Genomic DNA, 23456 nt, shown 5'->3' with positions numbered 1-23456 from the left:
TCTCCTTCACCTTTGTCCTTCAGAGCCATAAGAGATGAGCCGACACTTGCAACCTCTGCAAACCTGTAGTACAATTCTGCAAATTACATGCTTGACTTACATGACCAACTAATGACCCAAGCATCCCATACTTGCCACGAGTTTATAACACATACTCGATGGTCAAGTTTACATCAAAATGGAAACAATACCCCAACTATGAAAACAAGGCCAACATATCATTGTTGCTTCAACAAGTGATGGAAAACACATCATCACTGCAACACATGATTTACAAAAATAAGGCCAAACACTATTTTTGTTTTGACAAGTGATGGAAACACGACATCACTTTCATAGTTTATCATGCAACTCAAAATAAGACCAGACATCATTGTTGCTTAACAAGTGACGGAAAACACATCATCACTTTTACATCTTAAAATGCAATGAATGATTTACAAAAGCACGACCATGATAAGCTAACATATCTAGAAACCATTTTTCACTTATCGATGTGAATGGGTCATCCCCCTATGGTGGTTTTTCTTGTCGAACAATTGTTTCACCTGGTTCATGCACGGATGCTTTGTCTTTAAGGCGTTGTTCTGGATGGAGCCTCCAACATGTGGCTCTTTGATGGCCACCTTTTCTGCAATGACTACAATACATCTTCTTCCTCCATATCTGCTTAACATGTTTCTTTACGTGCTATTGAGAGGGTCTTTCATGCCTCATCCTTTTGTATGCTGCTATTCTTTTCCAACACTTAGCAAATGTATGGTTATGTAATCCACAAAAGGTACATGTTTTTCGATGCCATGATTTATGTCCATTATTAACAACATGATTGTAATCAAAATGAACATTCGAATATCGAGATTTGTTATACCTTTCCTTGTTGTCTCTGGTGTCATTATGGCGATGAGAGCTTGCCTCAGCTCTTTCCCTGCAATGAGCACTGCCATGGGATGATGGGGATGTGTTCCCATCATTCTCTTTCCTCGACAATTTCGACGATGTCTCGGAAGAATCTGACACCTTCGAGCATTCTCCTTCGATGTATCCCAAGCTTGCAAATTGAGGTCTTTGCACAACCTCCAATGGTTGAGTTATGCCTTGGTTATTAACACCAAGTTCTTCTCCTTCCTTGTACCTCATCCTGGTAAGGAGCCTCATGTTTGTCCCTGTAATTGGGATCTCCAAATATCCAATAGAAATCATACTGTGTGAAGATGAAACTGAAATGAAATCAACATCCTTTACCTTCACTGTCGAGTTAGAAATAACTGATGAGGGCTTATCATCATCTGTTGTTGGTGGTTCGCTGGCTGTCCTGGCGCATTCCCCAACCTCCTTTCCGATATACCCAAGTCATGCCTGAGGGGGTAATTCCTCTACTTTGATGGGCTTGACAATGCCTTGGCCATTAATGCCCAAGCCTTTTCCTTCATACCCCATTTTCTTCAGCAGTTTGGAGCCAATTCCTATGGTATGATTTTCAAAAACAGCGAAATCATCATCAGGAAACATACATGAAGTCAGAGAACTACTTTTTACCTCACATGGGTCACGCTGCATCTTTTCCAAGGCCTCGTCCTTAGCTTGCAACTATTGTAGCAAACTCTGTTTTTCCTCTTTCTCTTCATGTAGAAGCATCTTCAATTCAGCATTCTCTGTTTGAAGATTCTGGTTGTTGTGCTTTAGTTCTTCTAGGGCCTCTTTCGTGGCTCACAACTGAAGTTGCAATCGCTGCTTTTCCTCTATCTCTTTTTGTAGAGCTTCATACATTATTTCCACCTTTTGGGAAATTCTGAGCATGGTATTGTACATCGCTTTGTCATCCTCCATCGCTGCACATTCCATTGTTCACGCTTGCAATTTACATTCACGCAAAGAACGCTCTGATACCAAACTTGATCCGAGTTGACTCAACTCCCAGATTTAACGAAGATCTTTTGCTTTCGTGATGTGATTAGAATTTAATTTAAAATAGCATAAAGGAACATATATGTTTGCTATAAAGAAGAGGAACATGACAAGAATCAACAACATAAGACACAAGATATTGATAACGGAGTTCATCTAGGAGGGACTACATCTTCGGGCCCCGGTGTCAAGATGGGGTATGCCACTGCATTAAGTGATGGAAAGAGTGATGATGTACATGCATTTGTTTTCTCTATCATACAAGGAATATGCCCTCATGCAGTAGTGGCTCCAAGAGATGTTTCACTGCAGGAACTCTCATTAAAAAAAGGACTCTTGTCAGCATGACATAATTTCACGTATATTAATAATGAGCATCCTGCCAACATGGCATCAAAGGGATCTCAACTCAAACATACATGGCGACAGAATGAGTATTCCGTCAACATGATGACAAAGGGATCTCAATAACAACATGAAAAGAAGTACATCTCACATCAAGAACAAAACAAGATCCCACATCAAACATCAAACATGGATCTATACAACACAATGCATCTCAAGCAAAGAGATAAAGAAGTACATGATCACACTACATATACCTCACATCAAGAAGTTATTTGAAGAAGTGGATGATAAATTGTTGGATCTAATCTAACGTTAAATTCTAATTTCAAATCTTGTACAATACACTGACAACAATGCTCAAACATCAAGGGAAACCAATATTTCTAAAGTTATAGCTTCATTAATGCATGGGGTAGTATATGCCACCCATTAAATTTTTTACTTGCATAAATCCAACAGGTGGCAGTATAATATTTCTAGAGCTATAGCGTCATTAATGTACGAAATAGTATATATCACCAATTAAATTTTGTACTTGAGTAAATCCAACGCAAGACATATATTGCCCCGTGCATTAATGAAATATAGCTCAAAAAATAGATATACAATTAAAAAAAACATTTGATGTACAAATCAAATGTCTTTCTAAAAAGTGATATCAGGAAATTGAAAGTTATCCTTAATTATTTATTAACAAAAAAAACCGAAGAAAAAAAGAACTGAAAAAATTTATGGTTTATTATAGTCTAAATGAAATTACCAAAAAGTCGATGGCTTATGGGCAACCTATGCACATATGCAAGTCGATGGCTTATGGGCAACCTATGCACATATGCAAGTGATATATTTTCAAGTGATGGAAATTATGCCATGTGTTGGGTGATGTTTATGAACTTCCATATATCAAGTTATATATGTGTAAAAATATAATAATGATGATATAATAGGAGTTTTAAAAAAAATTGTATTTTGGTGAAATTATATATATATATATATATATATATATATATATAGTTTGAGTCAAAATGTTTTGATTCTTAATTAATTTGAAATTATTTACAAAATTTATTTAAGGGAGTACATTGGAGTTTTGGTAAAATTAAATATTAAATTGATTTTTTTTTCCTATATATATATAGTAATTAGTTTGAGTCAAAATGCTTTGACTCTTAATTAATTTGAAAATTTTTAGAAATTATTTACAAAATTTATTTACATGGGAGTATATTGGAGTTTTGGTAAAATTAAATATTAAATTGATATTTTTTTTCCTTATAATTTGAATTTCTAATTTTTTATTGGTGGATGTCACGCTCTATCACAGAGGTAAATTTTTTTTTATATATTCCTACTTACCAACTTACATTATAACATGCATATAAACCACTTGTATTGAGATTCTCCAAACAATTGACATATATGGGTATTTAATAACATTATAGCATGCATATAAACCTTCCGAGCTTTTGACATATTTATGTATTTAATATACAGTACGCACATCCTAATCACCACAACTAATACTCCATTCGACTTACTGAAATAGTCATACTCTGTTTACATGTATGCATAGTTAATCGATTTCCATACCCGCTTATTAAAAAAAAGTATATACATACATTGGTTTTGGAATGAAGCGGTCATGGGATTCGATGCCACGGTAAGTCCCGGGTACTATGGACTGGCATCTTCTTAATTGCGATCTTTATGGCCTTTACCATAGATTGAACTAAGTTGCCTTTTCGAGATGCGGGTGCAGTGATGTCCTGCCGTTTACAGCGCTTGCTCGTTGTATGCCGTCCACCTGGCGAGATCAATGGCTCGTCTTTGCACTGCCATGTGCGGTGGCGTGACTCCAGACTCCATGTGTTACGAGGCCGGCACCTCGGTCTTACCATTTCGCGCTCAAACTCATCCGGATCCTTCTTACCGATCAGACGGTGGTGGCAAACTCAGTCAGATCGAAGGCTGAGGTTATGCCACGAGGCAGGGTCTTGCACTAAATATTTAAGGCTCATTTCATTTTCGACTTGGTTATTGTTTTCATTTTGGAGCGACTGTATGCTGCCGAAGTCCTCGGCTCGACTGTGTTCTGCCGAAGACTTAGATGGCTCTCTGCCACACCGGAGTTTCATTCTCAGCCAGAGCACGATGATATACTGCAGCTTCTCCTTTCGGTTCAGGTAAAGACAAGCCTCACGATTTCAGACTTAAACATTTCCGCTATTGTTTAATTTTGTTGCCATTGTTCTCAGCCATTTCGATAAGGTTCTCAGCTCAACTGTCTCAATGTTTTCAGGAGATGCTCCGATAAGGTTCTCAGCTTAACTGTCTTAATATTTCAGGAGGTGCTTCGGCGACCAGTCGGCGTTGGGAGAAGGTCTGACTCTCTCGCCCTCGGCCGCCCTGCCACAGGTAAGAGTGGTTTATCTCCCATAGGTTCTGCTTTCGATTCTCTTCACGGGACAGTGGCTAAACCTCTGCTCCACTGAACAGGGATGCCGAGGTTCTTGTTTTCACATTCCACTCTTCCGCCATACGTCCAGGGTTTCCTTACTGAGAAACTACATGGTTCATTTTCCTAGTCTGTATGGTTATTGAACTTAGTATTTTGTTTAAAAGCTCAGATTCAGGCGGGTCTCCGTCTAGGCACGGTTCGCCGGTTAATTGTATCTATGTACAGTTCTTAATCTAGCATTTGCCCGGCTTACGGACATAACTTCTTGTCGAATACAGTTATGTTTTTATAATGTTAATCGTTGATTATTTTCGGCTACAAGCTTGTTTTTGAGTTACAGGCATTTGGTATAGTTAAGGCTCTGCATTAACATTGTTCTCGGTATACATTGCTATCTCCACAGCTTTTATTTGAACTTATTTATCATACGAGTCGCACTCGATTTATAGTCAGTTATATCAATTACTTGCAGAGGGCAAATCTTGGTTTTGTTTCGGCCACGGTGCCTGCTGGCTAAGCGTAAGCTTATGCCCCGCGGCAGTGATACCCTGAGGCTTGAATCTTTGCAAATGCATGCATAATATGTTGTTCTTTTCTTTGATATACGAGCAGGAATCTCGTTGCCTGAGAGTTATATTTATAAATGCTTGAACATGGTTTTCCGATAGTTGTTTACTTATATATTAGCAGCGATACTGATATCACTCCAGGGTTTGTCTTCTATTCTGCCGACTAACATTCGGCCGTTCTTGCTTGTTTAATAGTATAAGCTTTCCACTGTTCATTGCTACATGAATCCGGGAATAAACATATCTATGCTGTTACTGTTCGTTCATGATCTTGTTTCTTTATATATATATATATATATATATATATATTACGCGCACTAGAAATTACAAAGTAGGAATCACTAGTTCCTATCTGTTCAATACTTGTTTGACCGACTGTAGTACAAGTTCTCTGCTCTGTATATATATACAATGTTCGCATTCTTGAATGGAATTAAAGATACGGTCTATACCGAGCACAAAGAGAGTATTTTTAAGAATATAAGCAGAGTGTTTCTCTCGGTGTTGTTTACTCACCACAGATAATTAAAGTCATTTCTCAGTTAATTAACTTAATAAGCCATACCTGTTTAATCGCAAACCTGTATGAAATGCTTGTCAATCCACCCGTCCGTAGGAAGATTCTTCACGATCTTCCACCCCCAAGCACTTGCAGACCCTCTTGACTGCAGTTTCTCTGGCTTTTGCCAGGTCTCGCTATCTGGTCCTAACCAGACATAGCGCATACAGGAAAATTCCTTTCCTTTTTCCTATGCCATCTGATCATAACCAGACATAGCATAACTTCTTTCTCTGCCATCTGATCCTTACCAGACTTGGCAATCTTTCCCCTTTTTCCTCTGGGGACTCAACTACCTCCTGAAGGTAGTTAGGGTTTTATTTTTAACTGCCTCCACAGTTATTAATCATGATTAATCATATGCTCAAATCAAATAGTACTAACACAATTTTTAATTATCATAATACCAGCAACAGAGTTATATACTTTTCAAATAAAGTCTTTGTTCATAGTTACTTTTACTATTTACCAACATTAACTTTTCACGAGGGATGTTACCGTGGATAACTAATTTTATGTGGTTTAAAATCAAAATTTTCAAAATTATAATTGTTTAAAAAAAACAAAAAAAATCTAAAAACCAGATCCTTATAAATTAATTATCCATTTTTTTTTTTTTCCATAGTTAATATTTTCTTTTCCCAAAAAAAATTCAATATATAAATTTTTCCATAATTAATATTTTCCTTCCATTCATTATCATATCTATTTTTAACAATAAATATATATTAATCTATAATCATTTTTAGTTTGTTTTGTATTCTAGCTTGTTTTCTATTGATTGTTCAATTCTTTCTAATAACAATGTTTTGTTTTATATTCTAGCTTGTTTTCTATTGATTGTTCAATTCGTCCTAATAACAATGTTTTTTTCTAATAGGAATGTTTTTTTCAGCTTTTTCCATTAATATATTTTATTAATCATAATCACTTGATTTTTATTGATTGTTCAATTCTTTCTAATAAGAATGTTTTTTTCTAATAGCAATATTTTTCAATTTTTTTCCATTAATATATTTTATTAGTCATAATTTTTTTATTATTTATTTGATTCTCTCTACCAAGATTGTGGTGTTGCATGTTACACATATTTCAATTTGATTTGTATATTTACCAAATTTATATATGCATAGAAATACATTACATAAATAACTTAAGAATAGAAAAAATCACTTGAGAATGTAATTATTCCAATTTTAAAATTCAAGTTCCACTTTTTTATTTGTATGGATCAATAACTATGCAAGTTAAAATTTGTACATTTACTATTAACATAATTGATTAGGTGTAAGGGGGTCCATTTGTCATCAGAATTGAAATTTTGCCTATTTAAAATGGATTTATGTTGTGATAAAAAGAATTAACACTAATTGGAGACTTCACAATTAATTAGGCCGATAGGCCTTCCTTTGAAAGGGACCTTTCGTCGTCCCTTTCTTTCTCATGCTGACACGTGGCATCGGGAACAGAGTGGGCATAACCGCAGAGTTCTGCAATCTCACGCCGACACGTGGCATCGGGAAAAGAGCGGGGATAACCGTAGAGTTCTGCAAGCGCGCTGCGTCGTGTATTCATGGATATTGATGAAGACGGTTCTGCTGCTAAATTTGTGCCATTTTCTTCGGAAACTTATTGGGCGAATTGTGTTTTCGAAGAAAGATGCATATGGTAGCTTCCCAACTCAACTGAACTGCTCTCACTCGCTTTCTGTATGTTGTTTGGAAACGGGTCGCTGGCTGTGTGTAGACTCAGCAAACGCTACTCTATAATGGTGGCGCCCATGATGCCCAGCACCAGGTTCGAATCCTTTCCTCTTCGACAGGGCTAGGGTTAGACCATGCTCCTCCTCATCCTCCACCTTCTGCGTTCGGTGGTCAGAAGGGACCTGCGGTTCAGCGCGGTATTTCTCCTCCATGGCGTGAAGATGATAAAGATGGACACTACGTCTTCGAGGTCGGAGTTTGTCTCGTCTTCTTCCTTCCTTCCTACTTCACTTTCTCAGGCGCTCACTCATTTTGTTTCACACATGCTAACTGGAGTGTCTAACTTTTCCATGGGATCTGCAAGAGAATGGCCTCTGGTGATTAAATGCTATTCCTCCTTGTCTGCTGTTTCAGCACATATCAAATTCAATCTCCGATGGTTTTTAATTTATTTTTTTTCGTGTGCAGAAGAATTTAATGGTGCCACCAGTTCCAGTTCCTCCTGCGCCGCCCCCTGCTCCCCGTCAAGATGAATTAGATATAGTTTTGGCTAAAGCTGCGAACCCAAACAAGACAGTAATAATCACGGCCTTGAATGGGGCCTGGGCTAAGCCGAATACCATGATTGATCTCTTCTTGGAGAGCTTCCATGTGGGTGAAGGGACACGGGAATTAGTGAACAATTTGCTCATTGTTGCTTTGGATGCAAAGGCCTACAACCGCTGTCGTCAAATTTGCTCACTCTGCTACTCTTTGAAGACAAGTGGCGTTGATTTCTCTGCAGAGAAAGTGTACATGAGCCACGATTACTTGAAAATGATGTGGAGGAGGCTTGGCTTCTTGGCAGAAATTCTGAAACGTGGTTACAATATGGTTTTCTCGGTAAGTGGGTAAAGAATGCTGGGAAATTTGTATGTTGTTCGGTTTTTTTTAGTTTTAAAAGATTTGAACATAAGGACACTGACGAAATTTCTGATTTTAGGTTTAGGAATATTTTGGAATTTGTTGAGTTTTTGGTTTTTTTAGTTTTAAAAGATTCAAGAGATTAAACTCGATTTCATATTTTAAAAATATTTTGGAATTTTAAATTATTTGTTTGAATTACCTCCTTTCCATAAAATTCTGAAACATTGAATTTGAAAAAATAATATGTATTAAGTTTTGCAGGACTCTCACATAATGTGGCTGCAAAATCCCTTCGAAAGGCTGGGGGAAGATGCAGACATCCAGATCACATGTGACAATTACAATGGCAACCCTTTTGATGTCATGAACGAGGTGAACACAGGATTCATGTACGTCCGTTCCAATGAACGAACCATCCGTTTTTACAAAGACTGGTATCTATCAAGACGCTCTTTCCCGGGCCAGAAAGAGCAGAACGTCTTAAATATTCTAAAGTCCACAACCGGATTTGCTGCAAGGGGTATGAAATTTATGTTCTTGGAAACCAAGTATTTTGGAGGATTCTGCCAGAGGAGCCCAGACTTGGTTGATGTTTACACCATGCATGCAAACTGCTGCAAAGGCCTGAAGGCCAAGCTCATTGATCTAAGAATTGTACTTGATGACTGGGCGGAATACAGAAATCTCACTGTCAATTCATCGTCTCCCAATCTGGGAAAATAATGGAGACCCGCTGATGCATGTATAAATTCTTGGAGACTTTAAATTATTTGTTTTGGTATGCTCATTAGGATCCTCCACGTCGCAAGTTTTTAACACGTCGTCACCCACGTTTATTGACTCCATATATGTTTCATACAACGCCTTTCACCACGGAAGTATAGGCGGGAATATTGACGCCACAAGGAAATAACAACCCATTTTTTAAGGCAGTTTGACAACTCAGCGATTTGTTTTCTATATCAGAGTAATACCACTCCGTAGTGGTTTCAATGTTGTTTGATGTGTGATGACACAGGTATAATTTCGGATATATGCACCATTTCAACTGCCACCAAATCCTGTGTTCCACCACATGTTCACGTTAATCTCGCCATATCTTTCCATGTGTGAAGCAGAGAAAGCACATCCAACCAATTTAGGCACAACCGTTATTAAATCGTAATTCACGGCGACATTGAATCACATGTTGGCACACATATTAATGAGAAACTACCCATGTCCAAAGATAATTAACATCATTAGTCAGTTACCAAAAAAAAGAAAATCAACGTGAATATCTAATCTTGAATTTAACAATAATATTTTCTAATCTAATCTTGTCCTGAACATGAAACGGGTCTCTCGATGCGATTTTTCCCGAAAATTTTTCATTAACAAATAATATTTTCTTGTTGGATTGATTTTTGTGACTTTATAGTAAGAATTGATAAATCAAGGAATGATTCTGACCTTCACAATTTAGACTTTCCACCTCAAATTGATCAATTCTCCCAACAGACTGGCTCTTTTGGGAAACATATATTGATTCTTTGGTTAAATTTGGGGACAACAAATTTTGACTCAAAGTCTTGCAATCGGGAGAAGCATTAATCGATTTGTAACTTAAAAGGAAGAGATCAAGGATCCCAATCATTCGAGGGAGGGACATGAATTTGAATAGGAATAAGCTATGTGCTAAACTAATGGAAAATTGAGGTTAGTGTAAAATGTGAATCCCTTCACCCCTTTCGTAACAGGTGAGGCGATGAATATTTGTGATTGAGAATTTGTAATTATTTAATATTCTTAGTTTGAATATTTGTGATTATTTCACCCTTCAATTACTAGCCAAACTCATCCTGGTCTTCATTTTTGTTATGGGGGTCCTTCATTTTTATGAGCTGAATACATATCTATAAATGCATTTTTTTATCATTTTTCCAATTTTCATACTATTTATGCAATTGAGAATTTGTGATTATTTAATATTCTTAGTTTGAATATTTGTGATTATTTCACCCTTCAGTTACTAGCCAAACTCATCCTCGCCTTCATTTTTGTTATGGGGGTCCTTCATTTTTATGAGCTGAATACATATCTATAAATGCATTTTTTTATCATTTTTCCAACTTTCATACTATTTTTCTAATTTAAAAAATCTATCGGCCTCTTTTTGCACTTTTTAGGGCAATTGCTAGTCATATTGTTAGAGATTTCCAAACTAACACTTTGTAATGAGTGTGATTTGTCCAATATTTCTGATAGTAACTCCATCCATCACCAAAAACCACATAAAAACAAAAAAAATTATAAAAAACTTTTATTACAAAACCATAGATTAATAATATACACCCATTTCATATTATTTAAATGAATAAATTTAAATTAAAAATTGCGGGAGACTGCAAACATTAACCATTAGTATCACACACAAGTAACAGCGGGCGTAAACACGTCGATGCAAAGCCTGTGCCCAAAGAAGTAATTTGTGGTTTAATACCAATTTATGATATGACCATCCAATATGAAATCCCATCCTTCAAGAAACCCCACCTCCACAGCCACCGCCGCCACCACCTCCACCTCCACAGCCACCGCCACCTCCTCCGCCACCGCCACCGCCTGCTCCACATCCGCCGCCACCACCACCAGCTGCCGCTGCATCAGCTCCGAACCACGACCCTGCTACTCCAACTCCGCCACCGTGCCCACCCCTGCGACGGCGTTTCTTTTTGTTATTGTGTCCATCATCAGCGCAGGAAAGAAGAACAATGGACACCATAATCAGCGCCGAGAGCACCACCAGTACCATCCACACCCCCGGCGACACATGATGATTAGTATTCTCAGAAATCAGCAAATCAAGGCCGACCCTCCTCATTCTCAAACAAAATAAAGCAAACAATTTGAGGGAAAGTTTTCTTTCTCCAACTATAGCTGCAATTTAATGGAAAAACGGTGTATCTACCTCTAAAATATTGTTATAGAAATTTCACAAGAATTGAAGACGAGATGCAGAACAGTGGAATTGTGTGCTTCAACAGACATAAGGTTGGGTGGAGGTTGGGTGGTCATTAACGCTCTTATATCGTATGTCACCACTAGGGTACTCATTATAATTACACCACAACTTCCAGCCGCCGCCGATGACGACGGAATCAACTGTAAAGCTGTATTGACCGGCAATCGTGTATATGGAGTAGAAGGTATTGATGAAGAAATATCATAGAAAGAGCCAAAAACATAGAAAATCCATAGATGAACAACGAAATGCATATCCATTCTCATTGATAAAATCGGTCGAGGTGTTCAGACTTTAATGTTTATCACGTAAACTATTATAATCGTTAGATCGAGTCAATTGAATACTTTAATGGTTCACTCGCATGTTGGAATGGAAACTCGCATGTTGGAATGAAACAGAAGTTTCATTGAAATATTCTTTTTCTTTTTTTTTTCTATCTTTAAAGATGGAGTACCATTCACAGAAATTCCACCGAAGTTTCATTGAAAATTCTTATTCTTTAAAAAAAAATTAAGATGGAGTGCCATTGACAGAACTATTTTAAGTTTCATTGAAATATTCTTATTCTTTTTAAGATGGAGTAAAGTAAGATGTGGATGTGGATTTGGATTCTTTGAACTAAGTATTATTGATAAAACTAATCAAATTCTAACCAGAAAAACATCTCATCAAATTCTAAATAGAAAAACATCTAGAAGAATTGGATCAAATGAATTGGATGTGGATGTGATGGCAAACTATTAGGTCAACTATTCACATCGAGAAGAATTGGATCAAATGAATTGGATGTGGATGTGATGGCAAACCATTAAGCCAACTATTCAAATAAGTATTATTGACCAAACTAAGTATTATTGACAAAACTAATCAAATTCTAATTGAAAAACCTAAAAAAGAAAAGGAAAAAAATTAAATCAAATGAATTAGATGTGATGGAAAATCATTATGTCAATTATTTGAATTAAATATTATTAACAAAACTAATCAAATTCTAACCCAGAAAACATCCAAAAAATTATTCATGACTTTCTATTAAAAAATGCTCTAACAACTAAATATTAAACCAATTGAACTAACCGTCACAACTATTAAACTCCAAAATAATACATTAGGAGTACATTATAATCGCAACCAGCTACAAGAGTTTGAAAGGACTCTTCTCTGAGAAACGAAGCAGGATGAGGAGCCACGGGTTGAACTCAAACTCATTATATTTGTAGCGACATCCTCATATCGACCATACAAACATTACTCGTCCCAAAAATGGAATGGAAAACTCCTCATCTTCGAGAAGTTGGGAGATAAGTTAACAAAGCCCCGGAGCAAAGTTTACGAGTGAGCAACCAATTTAATAAGCAATATCCCTAGGTAATTTTTTATGTTTTTTATGGTAAAGTTGGTAAAAATTTGAAAAGTTTATAATTTTAAGGTGTTGGATTTATAATTTTTGTAAATATTATAATTTTTAATTAAATAATAAAATATTAAAATTAAATCTAAACAGGAAAAAGTTAAAATTCGGTTATTTAAACTATAGCTTTTAGTAAACCTAAAGGTATTTTTTGCTTTAATGAATTTATTTTATATCAAGTTTTATTTATTTTTATTTTCAAAATAATCTAATAAACTGAAATGTAAACCTAGAAAAAAATAAATTTAAGGATTAAACTCCAAGCATGGAAATCTTTTGGTCAGTTGATATAAATAATATCAATTTTAATTATAGCAAATTTTATTTTCTTTTATTTTCAAATTAACCTCACCTAATAAATATTAAACTTCAAATATGGAAATCTTATATATCAATTTTTGGTGGGTTGTTATGAATTTAATTTATAATAAATTTTTATTTTTATTATTTTTTAAAATAATTTCATAAAATATTTTTTATTAGGTTTTTGATGTTACTATCAAAATGTATTAAAAGGTTCAATTAAGGTTATTCTGTGATAAAAATATATTAATTTTATTTATAACTAATACAATTACATTAATAAATATGATTGATATATGTGGATATCAAATATATTAATAATTATTAAGCTTATGGTAAGATTTAACCCTAGTATTAATTCAACTTCAGTATTGTAAGAAAATTATTGAAACAAATACAATATCAATAATTCAATCAATTTATTTATTTTTTTACATCAAAATGGCATAACATTTCTGAGTAATAATTAAATTAATTATTAAATTTATGTTATATATATATATATATATATATATAACGGGTATCAATTTTCATTAATAAAGTTGGAAACAAGCCAGGTCCCTTAGAGCCATGGAGAGCTTGCTCTCACAATTGTTCAACATATTAAAAAGAAGAGAGATCCTATTGCTACCTGTGTTATTTACATATATATTATTTACATATTTTATACTATAAACCTTCCAAAAAACTCCACAGTACACTATTGTTCAACAAAACATAGATTTGTAAAAAGAAAGAGACAGTTGCTACCTGCACCTTCCAGGTCGACTTCTCCCAGAGCCTCATCAAGAGGAAAAATATGTTCCTTATTTCCACCTACCCCGGGATTCATACCACGATTTGCAGTGCAAGCGTCACCTTCAGCTTGAAGAGTAGAGCCATCACCGAAACCAAAAATTTCTTTCAACACACCCACGATGATTGTCTCCACCTTCACTTCAATATTCTCTACCTTATGACTAAGGTTCATTACATATGTTGTCAGGAGTTCCATGGTTTTTTGAAGCAATTCCATATCCTTACCGAGACTAAACAGTTGAGCATACAATACCACCATGTTTCCATCAATTTCCTTCACAATTTCCTTGACAACTTGCTTACTGGAACTATCAAATATATCCCCTATATTCCCACTGCACCGAGACTCTATCACGTCGCTGCCACTTCCCTTGCTCAATGAGGCCATTTTCCTGGCTATTCTCTTCTGCACCAGCAATATCTGATGGTTTATATGCCTCAACCAATAACTATAAATAAGTGTCTGGTCCTTCCTGACATTCCTTCCAATGTTTTCAACCATAAATGAATATCATTTTTGCACCATGACAAAGCCACTTCCTTCCATCTCTATCACAGCCAAATCCTGCTTGGGATGAAATGCAATGGTACCAACCCCGCCCTTGATTGCAATCATATTTACTAGCCAAGCAAATAATCAAGGGTTGAAGGACCACTTGTCGTGGTTCATGGCCACGTTACTCATGCGTTCCCATCTGTGGAATAACTTCCTACCAACTGCTCCCTCTCCCAGTGCGCTATAGTGAAGCTTCGGAATGATGTCCACCTTAACTACATGTACATTCTTATGAGGTCTCGTACTCCAGTTGTACTCCAAATATCTTTTGTTATTAAAAACCTATATGGAATATGACATATATCACAAATATTGTTAATTCGTATAGAACCTTTCTTTAACTCCGAATCAATGTTGGCTTGCAAGTCCACCGATTGGTTGTTGGCTCCTTTTACATGGAAATTTTTGAATTTTTGAATTTTCTTTAGAAGATACATTATCCTTATAAGAATTTGAGAGGTTTCAAACTCAATGAGGTTCTCATGATTGGTGAGGTTCAAACATTTTTGGATAACCACCATAGACTCACCAACAATGATCAAATTCATGATGCCCTTAGAGATGTTGATTTTCAAGCCTTGCTAGAGAGAGAGTGCTTCAACTTGATTGTTCATGGCTTTGTCGAGTCCCCATGCGAACTTTAATTCAGTCTTTTCTTCGAGGTTTAAAAGCACCCCTCCCACTCCATCCTCCCCAAAGTTTATATATATATATATATATATATATATATATATATATATATATATATATATCTTATAAACCTTAATATTATTAAAGCTAATATTGAACCCTAATATATACATGGATGCACATATCTCTACCATCTTCAGGCATCATTAAAATCTAATATTTAAAGACCCTATGAACATGACAAAATACATGGATACATCATCCACCATATATCTACTCCATAGCATAAACAAAGAAATTGGAACAGTAGCCATGATTCACATATCTCACACAAAATAATTTGTATATTACATTCAAAACCAAATTACATCCCACACATAAATTTCTTATGACATTCAATAGATTCCAAACAAGGAGATTTCTTGTTGAGAAAATATCTCAACAACTCAACCAACCATAAAAACCAAATTTACCTACATACTATTGTAATTTTTATTTACAATTCCCTCCCATTACACTTACATTACACAATTAACATTACATGAAATATAAAATACATTAGATTCTTCAAATATGGTCTTCGTTAGCACTTCTACGCAGTCTGAAGTCTCATGGGCCATGATCTTTCTTCACCACAATCTTAGAGCTTCCCACTTGAATCATTTTAGGTACAACTATCTCCAACCATAATTGATGAACATGTAATATCAACAATATTGGCATGCTCAGCTCATTTGGGCTTCCGTAATAATAGTTGTCGAGTAATGAACCACTCTATGGACTTGCCACCATCTGTCAGATATTTCACTTTCGACTACCCATTAGTTACAAGGAAGGCGGTATGGATACTGAATGTGTTCAAAAGTTGATCAAATAACATGACCTATCTCATACAAAGATCTCATATAATAACCTGTTGCAGTTTTTCGGGGGTTTCTGAGCACCAAGAACAATAAACCAAAATCAAATAATTGATGTGTTTAATGGTTTATGAGCACCAAGAACCACTAATTTTAATTATGCCACATTGTTTGATAATTGGTTTTGCACCTTTATAAAAGAAATCAAAGAATCTGACAAATCTCAAAACAATAAAAGCAATGAAACTATCTACTATCATCAGAACATAAAGAAGTTTCCTCATCCCTCCCTAACACTCACACTCACTATGGGAATATATGAAACAAAAGAAAAATCATAATAATCTAGGGGTGATTTCAGTGAGAAAAATAAATAAAGATGAGCATTCAACAAATCGAGCCAAGGATAAGCTTAGAGCCACAGAAAACCTCATCGATCAACCAATATTAATATGTATTCTAAAGCCCAAAGTATCACACTTTGAACATTCGAGTGCAATATCTTAAGTATCACTTATCTTATAATTTGAAAGGTCTGGAAACTAAGATCAGGACTGCAAATCTCCACCTAAATATAGACAAGCTACAACCAATCTTTCTTGTAGTTGTCACACCTGAGCCATATTCCATAGTTTAAGGATGGAGTGCTAAACCATGTAAAACCAATAATTCTAGTTGAAAGAAGGTCTTCGAGGAAACCCACATTTACCCACCAACCAATCAAATAACCAAATGAATGGGGACTCACTTCCCTCAACTATTCTCAACAACTTCTCATTGTCATATCACAGGGCCTGATCTCAGTCAGCTTTATATCAAGGATCTTTTATAAACATAGAGACTAACATCTCTAATCTAGGAGCATAATTTTATTATTTTATGGGAAGGTTCCTCAGTGGAAAGCTACTGATGAATCAATAGGTTCTTCAGATCAAAATATTCCCATTAGTATTCCTCGACCTTAATAAAACCACTGCTCAATCTCAGTAACTTAACTCAATCATCATTTATCACAGGGGTTCCTTGTTTCACATAGAATCACATCTCTAAATCAAGAGATTATTCTTATTATAACATGGGAAGGTTCTTCAATGGAAAGCTACTGATGAATTAGTAGGTTCTTTAGACCACAAGCTTCCTAGTGGTTTCCTAAGGTAAGCCACACTCGGTGGTTTCTTTAGTCCTTGGGAAACTAGAAGAAGATAATGGTTTGACATGGGAAGGTTCATTAGTTGGACAAACTACCATGGGATCATAGAGATCAACCTTGTTAGGTATTTCTTCAGAGAGTGCAAACACCAATGTTCCCTCCCATGGCTACACCACTGGGGCTTCACTAAGAAAGCAATACCATATCACATGCATTCATATTGGGGCATAAAAAATGAGAAAAAAATGAAATAATATATTGAGAAAGAAAAAATTATGGTAATATTAGGTCGATAATAGCCTAATATTCATACCTATGGCCGTAGTATTGAAATGCAATTCATGGTAATGTTAAATCCTTAAAGTAAAAGTGATATTCTCCTTTATCTTCATTTTCATCCTTTTACTTAAATTTTTAACATTTCCATGAAATGACTCAGGATGTTTGAGAGTGATTCCAATGTCATTAGATTTCATATCGAGAAAGTATAATTTTAGATCTCGCTTAAAATCCAACAAACATTAGTTTTTCAAGTTTTTCAGGATTGGGGGATTGCAAATGTTTCCATTAGATTTTGTCATGTACTAGGGTATGGGACTCATATTTAATCAAGATAACCAAGCCCTCTATGTACCTTGATGTTAGCGACATTGGTTCTTAAACTCATGTATCATGACCCTACTAAAAATGTACTCGTCACTCAAACAAAATTTTGGCTTTACGTGCTACATTTTTCTCTATCTTAAGTTAATGCTTAGAGGGTGATATTAATGACAAAGATCCCAAGACAGAAAATTATTTTGATGACATGTAGGTATTTGTTGTCACATGATTTTTTTGCATGCTAGAGGTCATCCAGAGCCTATTTGTTGATGTATTTTTGGGATAGATATGGATAGCACTCGATGTTATTTTGGTTATATGCAACCTTACATGCTATATAAATGATAACTTGTAATTTTTGGACCTGTGGTTGATGAAGATTATAACTACTAAATGAGTGATGTTATATGGTTTAATCCATGTTTTTTTATGTTTTTTATCATAAATTCATCAATATACATGCATTTATTCACACACACACACACATATAATTCACTTTTAAAATCGCTCCCAACCTAGGATCTTTTAAAAATGTCACTACTCACTTTTGCTTCCACTCCCACTTCTCGCTTCTACTCCTAATTCCCACCATCACTCCTACTCCCAAGCATACTTTCTCCAGAACAAACATGCATCACATTACTAATACCTCTATGATCTATGTCTAATGTGTGTGTGTTAAGAACTTTTACATGTTGCTCTGCCAGTGATATGGCACCTTCACCATTTCCTTACATTAGTGATGAGTAGGTTGAATGAAAGTGAAGGAAACAATTATACTGACTATTGCTTGGTAGTGGGCACATGCATGCCGCGTGAGATAGTGAAATAGACTGTTGTTTGGAAGAGGATGCATGCATGCTAAGGGCACATATGTCACGCCTTTAGTTAATTCCAGTTTAGATGTTGTTTCAGATTTAGCAATCTTAGTTTTGGATAAAAATTTCTATTATTAGAGCTTTTCTTTTGTTATTTTTAGCATGCATGATATATTCTTACTAAGAGGGTGAAAATCCTTAGTCAATTAGAATTCTAATGCATGAGAAATTCCTATCTTAGGTAGAGGACACAGATTTCAAGGAAGGGAGGCATGCTTGCATGCTCTTGTCCATCTTTCGATGGAGACACACTTATTTGGCACTCTTACCATGCAAATATGGTGCACTAAGTGATTAGATTAGGGATATGATTTGAAAAAGTCTAACCAGATAGGATTTTGCATGTGTCCATATTCATTGTACTTTCTCTCCTCTTCTTATTCTATAAGTGAGATGAAAGGTGTGTCATTGTGTTGGTTATCGAGGTTTTGTTTTGAATTGTTGTAGTGTATATTTTTCAATATTCAATAGAAGATAGATGCAATTGAGAGTTCAAATCTATGTATTTTCCATTCAAATTTTTCACAGTATGTATTTTTAAATCAACTAACTTATATCTACCTCTTTTTTATTGGAACTTTCAAGTTTTCAGCTACCTAGTATTTAAGTTATTCTTTCTAGGTGCAGTATTTTCTTACCATTTCTAATGAAAATAAAGGGATATAAATATAAACTGGTGTAAAAAAATTTAATGAAAAAATGGATACCTGCAATATCTAGTGAAAATATGGGATTTTAAATTGGGAAGGTGTATTTGGTTTGTATTGGTAGGGGGTTAAACAAAGAGATTTTTAGAGGAATTATCCGATATGTAGTCAAATTAAGGGTATTGTTTAGTATGCCATGAATGCATGTGCTATGTTAGTGGTTCATTGAGTGAAGCCCCCGTGGGCTACAACTGGTGTTTCCTCAGTCACCCCAAGTACCTGAGTATCTCAGTCACCTGGCTAGTAGCTTTATCAGTCCACAAGCTTCCCAATAGGTTCTTCAGTCTAAGTAAAACCACCCTTAGTGGCTTCGTATGCCCTTAGGAAGCCATTAGTCTCTATCCTCCACTAGAAAACCCTCTTGGCTTCTTCAAATGGTATGTTTTCAGTATGATTTTTCCCTCACTATCAAATTTTGTTTTCCTTATCCCTTCCTCTTTATGAGGAATTTATCGTTTTCTTTTCCCTGCACTGACTCTACCCCTTATGAATGGAAGAATGTTACCAGGATCCTCTCACCTTCCCATCACTTCAACAAGAGCATCTCAACCTCCAATCACTTCCTCTATATGCATAGAGTCTTTTTCCAGTGCATGTGCAAATCACACATTACTTACCTTTCCAACAAGAACCTCTCGGCCTCCCTCCTTTTCTTGTGCATATGAATCAAGTAAGATTCACTAACCTTTTCAGCCTCCACTTCTCATGGTTGTTCTAATTGAATCCAAAAATGCCTCCCATGTGTTTTTCCATAGACCAATCGTCTATTCCTATCATGGTTCTATGCAAGCATTCCTCATGGCCAATGCAACCCATAATCCTCATTAATTATGTCCCTTCTTTCTTATAGTCTTTTCCCAACAAAAACATGGGCCTATCCTTGTTTTCAAAAAAATTAATTACACTATCAAGTCCATTAAATCCACTCAATTAGCCCATGACTGATATTTAATACAACCAACTTCTTCAAGCAATCTCCCTCCTCAAGCAATGGAATATGTGTCCCTTTATTAGCCATTTTAATTTATAGTTACATAATTACAAGGAAAATTTTTTACAAGGGAAATTAACCCATAAGGGATATCGCAATCCCCACCCCCTTAGAGGAACACCATCCTTGGTGTTCTCACTCCCAAACATAAAAGAAAAAAAAAAGAAAAACATGCTTAACCCAAGCATACTGACAGTGAGCTTCATATTTACAACTTATTTACTTTCAGTTGTTATATACGTAATTGATTTCCCAACAACTCAAAGGATATCCATTAAATTGGCCATCATCCAATGGCTCCTTTTTAGTCTTCTTGGTGCTTTTTCTGTGCACTTGGATATCTTCTAGCTATTGCTTGTTGGTCCTACAACCAGCTCCATTCACCCAAACTAGGCAATTTTCATGCTTCCTTGTAACAAGGCATACAATCTCTCATGAGATTCATCATAAATAAATTGTAATAATTTCAAATTATACCTCTTATTTTGTCCTTTGAATGGGTGCTTAGTCATTCACACACATGTCATTAACATAACCCATTTATCAGGTGTTCTTAATGGCTCCTCGTCATTACACCACCATCTATGTTTCCTTGTCATTCACATGATACAACATGAGCACATAAAAGCCATATTATTATGAAATTAAAAACATCAATCATCCAAGGCTTTCTCTGCCCCATCGATTCCTCTTTCAACCAGAAATCTCATTAGACAACTTATTATGTCATCCCATCTAGCCATTTACAGTTGCATCAATTAAATGTATACAATAATTCTTCCACAAGAATGATTCCTAACAAGACCTTTTCAGACATAATGGTATTTATACATATATATATCAGCATGACCATGAACATGCATTTGCATATGTAATTAGAGTCCAAGTAAAGAGAACCTCCTTTTGAGCCATTTTCAAGGTTGTCATATCGTTGTCCATTATCCCCATGGACCAAAACAACCCACTTGGTTGTCATATTGTTCTCCACTTAATCATGGACATACATATATTAACATATGTCAATTAAAATCAAAGTTTATAGAAATCCCTTCTTTTATGCAAGCATGCATGAAATTTCAACAACATTTGCCAAAGGAATTATTTGTCCATTTCCTTCCTTTTACCTTTTTACCTTGATAGTAATACTAGTGTCCTAGTTGTTGTTTTATGTTAGCACTGCCTGCACAATCAAATTCCAGTCATGCATATTTCCTCATTTATGCATGATGTTACATTCAGGAGTAATGTTTCAAGGGATTCCAGCAATGGCCTTTTTCTAACCCATCGACCCAATATCAACATGTCCTTATTCATGTTATCTTTGCATTGTCCTTTTTTGGCCTTCCTCATTTTTTTTCATGCTCTTTAATTATTTGTAGGGCCTCTTTTAGGTCGTAATTTATGTTGGTCCTTCTCATATCTCTTACCAAAGCCCCATGGATTTCCTTCCATGCCCAACCAATGTTCACAAGGCCCCTAAAGCATGAAAACAAAAGGAAAATTCCAAAGGAAAGAGAGAAATCGTAAAAGGAAAGAAATTCATGAAAATTTTTATAAAAGTATGCAACAAAATAGTAAGACCATGTACAATCCAACAATGAAAAGGATGATGGGAAACTAGCAACCTCTCTGGATATAACAGCTCCCAAGCTACATATATCATAAACTCATAGTTCAATTTAGGACCAAGATCCCAAACTACATATATCATAAACTCATATTTCAGCTTAGGACCAAGACTTCGGAAGATGCCAGAACTAATCGAAACCTAACCCCGTCAAAGAGAATTGAACTATGATCCACCCATTAAAAATACTTTAACAAGAAATATTAAACCAATTAAACTAACACTCAAAACTATTAAGATCCAAAACTATATATTCAAATACATTCTACTCACAACCAACTACAAAATATGAGAAGCGACTAGTTGAATTCAAACTCATAACAAAATAACCATCATGTGAAAATGAGCATGCAATCAAGATATTTATGTAGGGACATGGTCAAAAACGTTATGAACAGACTTCAATATTAAACCAATTGAACCAACCGTCACAACTATTAAACTCCAAAATAATACATTATGAGTACATTCTAATCGCAACCAGCTACAAGAGTTTCAAAGGACTCTTCTCTGAGAAACGAAGCAGGATGAGAAGCCACGGGTTGAACTCAAACTCATAAGTAGGTGATAACCATGTTGAAGCCATGTGAAAATGAGCATGCAATCAGGGTATATTTGTAGCGACATCCTCATATCGACCATACAAACATTACTCGTCCCAAAAATGGAATGGAAAACTCCTCATCTTCGAGAAGTTGGGAGATAAGTTAACAAAGCCCCGGAGCAAAGTTTATGAGTGAGCAACCAATTTAATAAGCAATATCCCCAGGTAATTTTTTATGTCTTTTTGGTAAAGTTCGTAAAAATTTGAAAAAATTGTAATTTTAAGGGGTTGAATTTATAATTTTTTTTAAATATTATAATTTTTAATTAAATAATAAAATATTGAAATTAAATTAAAATAGTAAAAAATTAAATTTTAGTTATTTAAAGTACAGCTTTTAATGAACCGAAATGTACTTTTGGTTTAGATAAATTTATTTTATATCAAATTTTATTTATTTTATTTTCAAAATAATCTAATAAACTCAAATGTAAACATACAAACTATATATCAAGTAATTAAAATAAATATAAATGTAAACCTACAAACTATATATCAAGTAAATAAAATAAATACAAGTATTAAACTCCAAATAAATCTAAGTACAAAAATATTAAACTTCAAATATGGATATTAATTTTTAGTTGGTCGCTATGAATTTAATTTATAACATTTAATATTAAACTTCAAATATGGAAATCTTATATACTAATTTTTAGTTGGTTGCTATGAATTTAATTTATAATAAATTTTTATTTTTTTATTTTTTTAAATGTTCTTACAAATTATTTTTTTATTGGGTTTTTTTATATTATTATTAAAATGCATTAAAAAGTTTAATCAAGATTATTTTATGATAAATATATATTAATTTTATTTATAACTAATACAATTACATTAATAAATCATTAATATGATTGATATATGTGGATATCAAATA

At 34.9% G+C, this 23456-nt stretch overlaps 1 pseudogene; it reads left to right on the top strand.

The window, feature by feature from the left end:
- The first annotated feature begins 8019 nt into the window (after nucleotides 1-8019).
- LOC149160165 (uncharacterized protein At4g15970-like) lies at nucleotides 8020-9360 on the top strand (annotated as a pseudogene).
- Nucleotides 9361-23456: the final 14096 nt, after the last annotated feature.

This window comes from Pinus tabuliformis, chromosome 5_2 (assembly GCF_031772625.1).
Source record: "Pinus tabuliformis cultivar Carrire ecotype Pingquan chromosome 5_2, CPIR1, whole genome shotgun sequence".
Taxonomy (NCBI): domain Eukaryota; kingdom Viridiplantae; phylum Streptophyta; class Pinopsida; order Pinales; family Pinaceae; genus Pinus; species Pinus tabuliformis.
The sequence above is the reverse complement of the archived record's forward strand: the minus strand, read 5'-3'. Positions and strand labels throughout refer to the sequence as shown.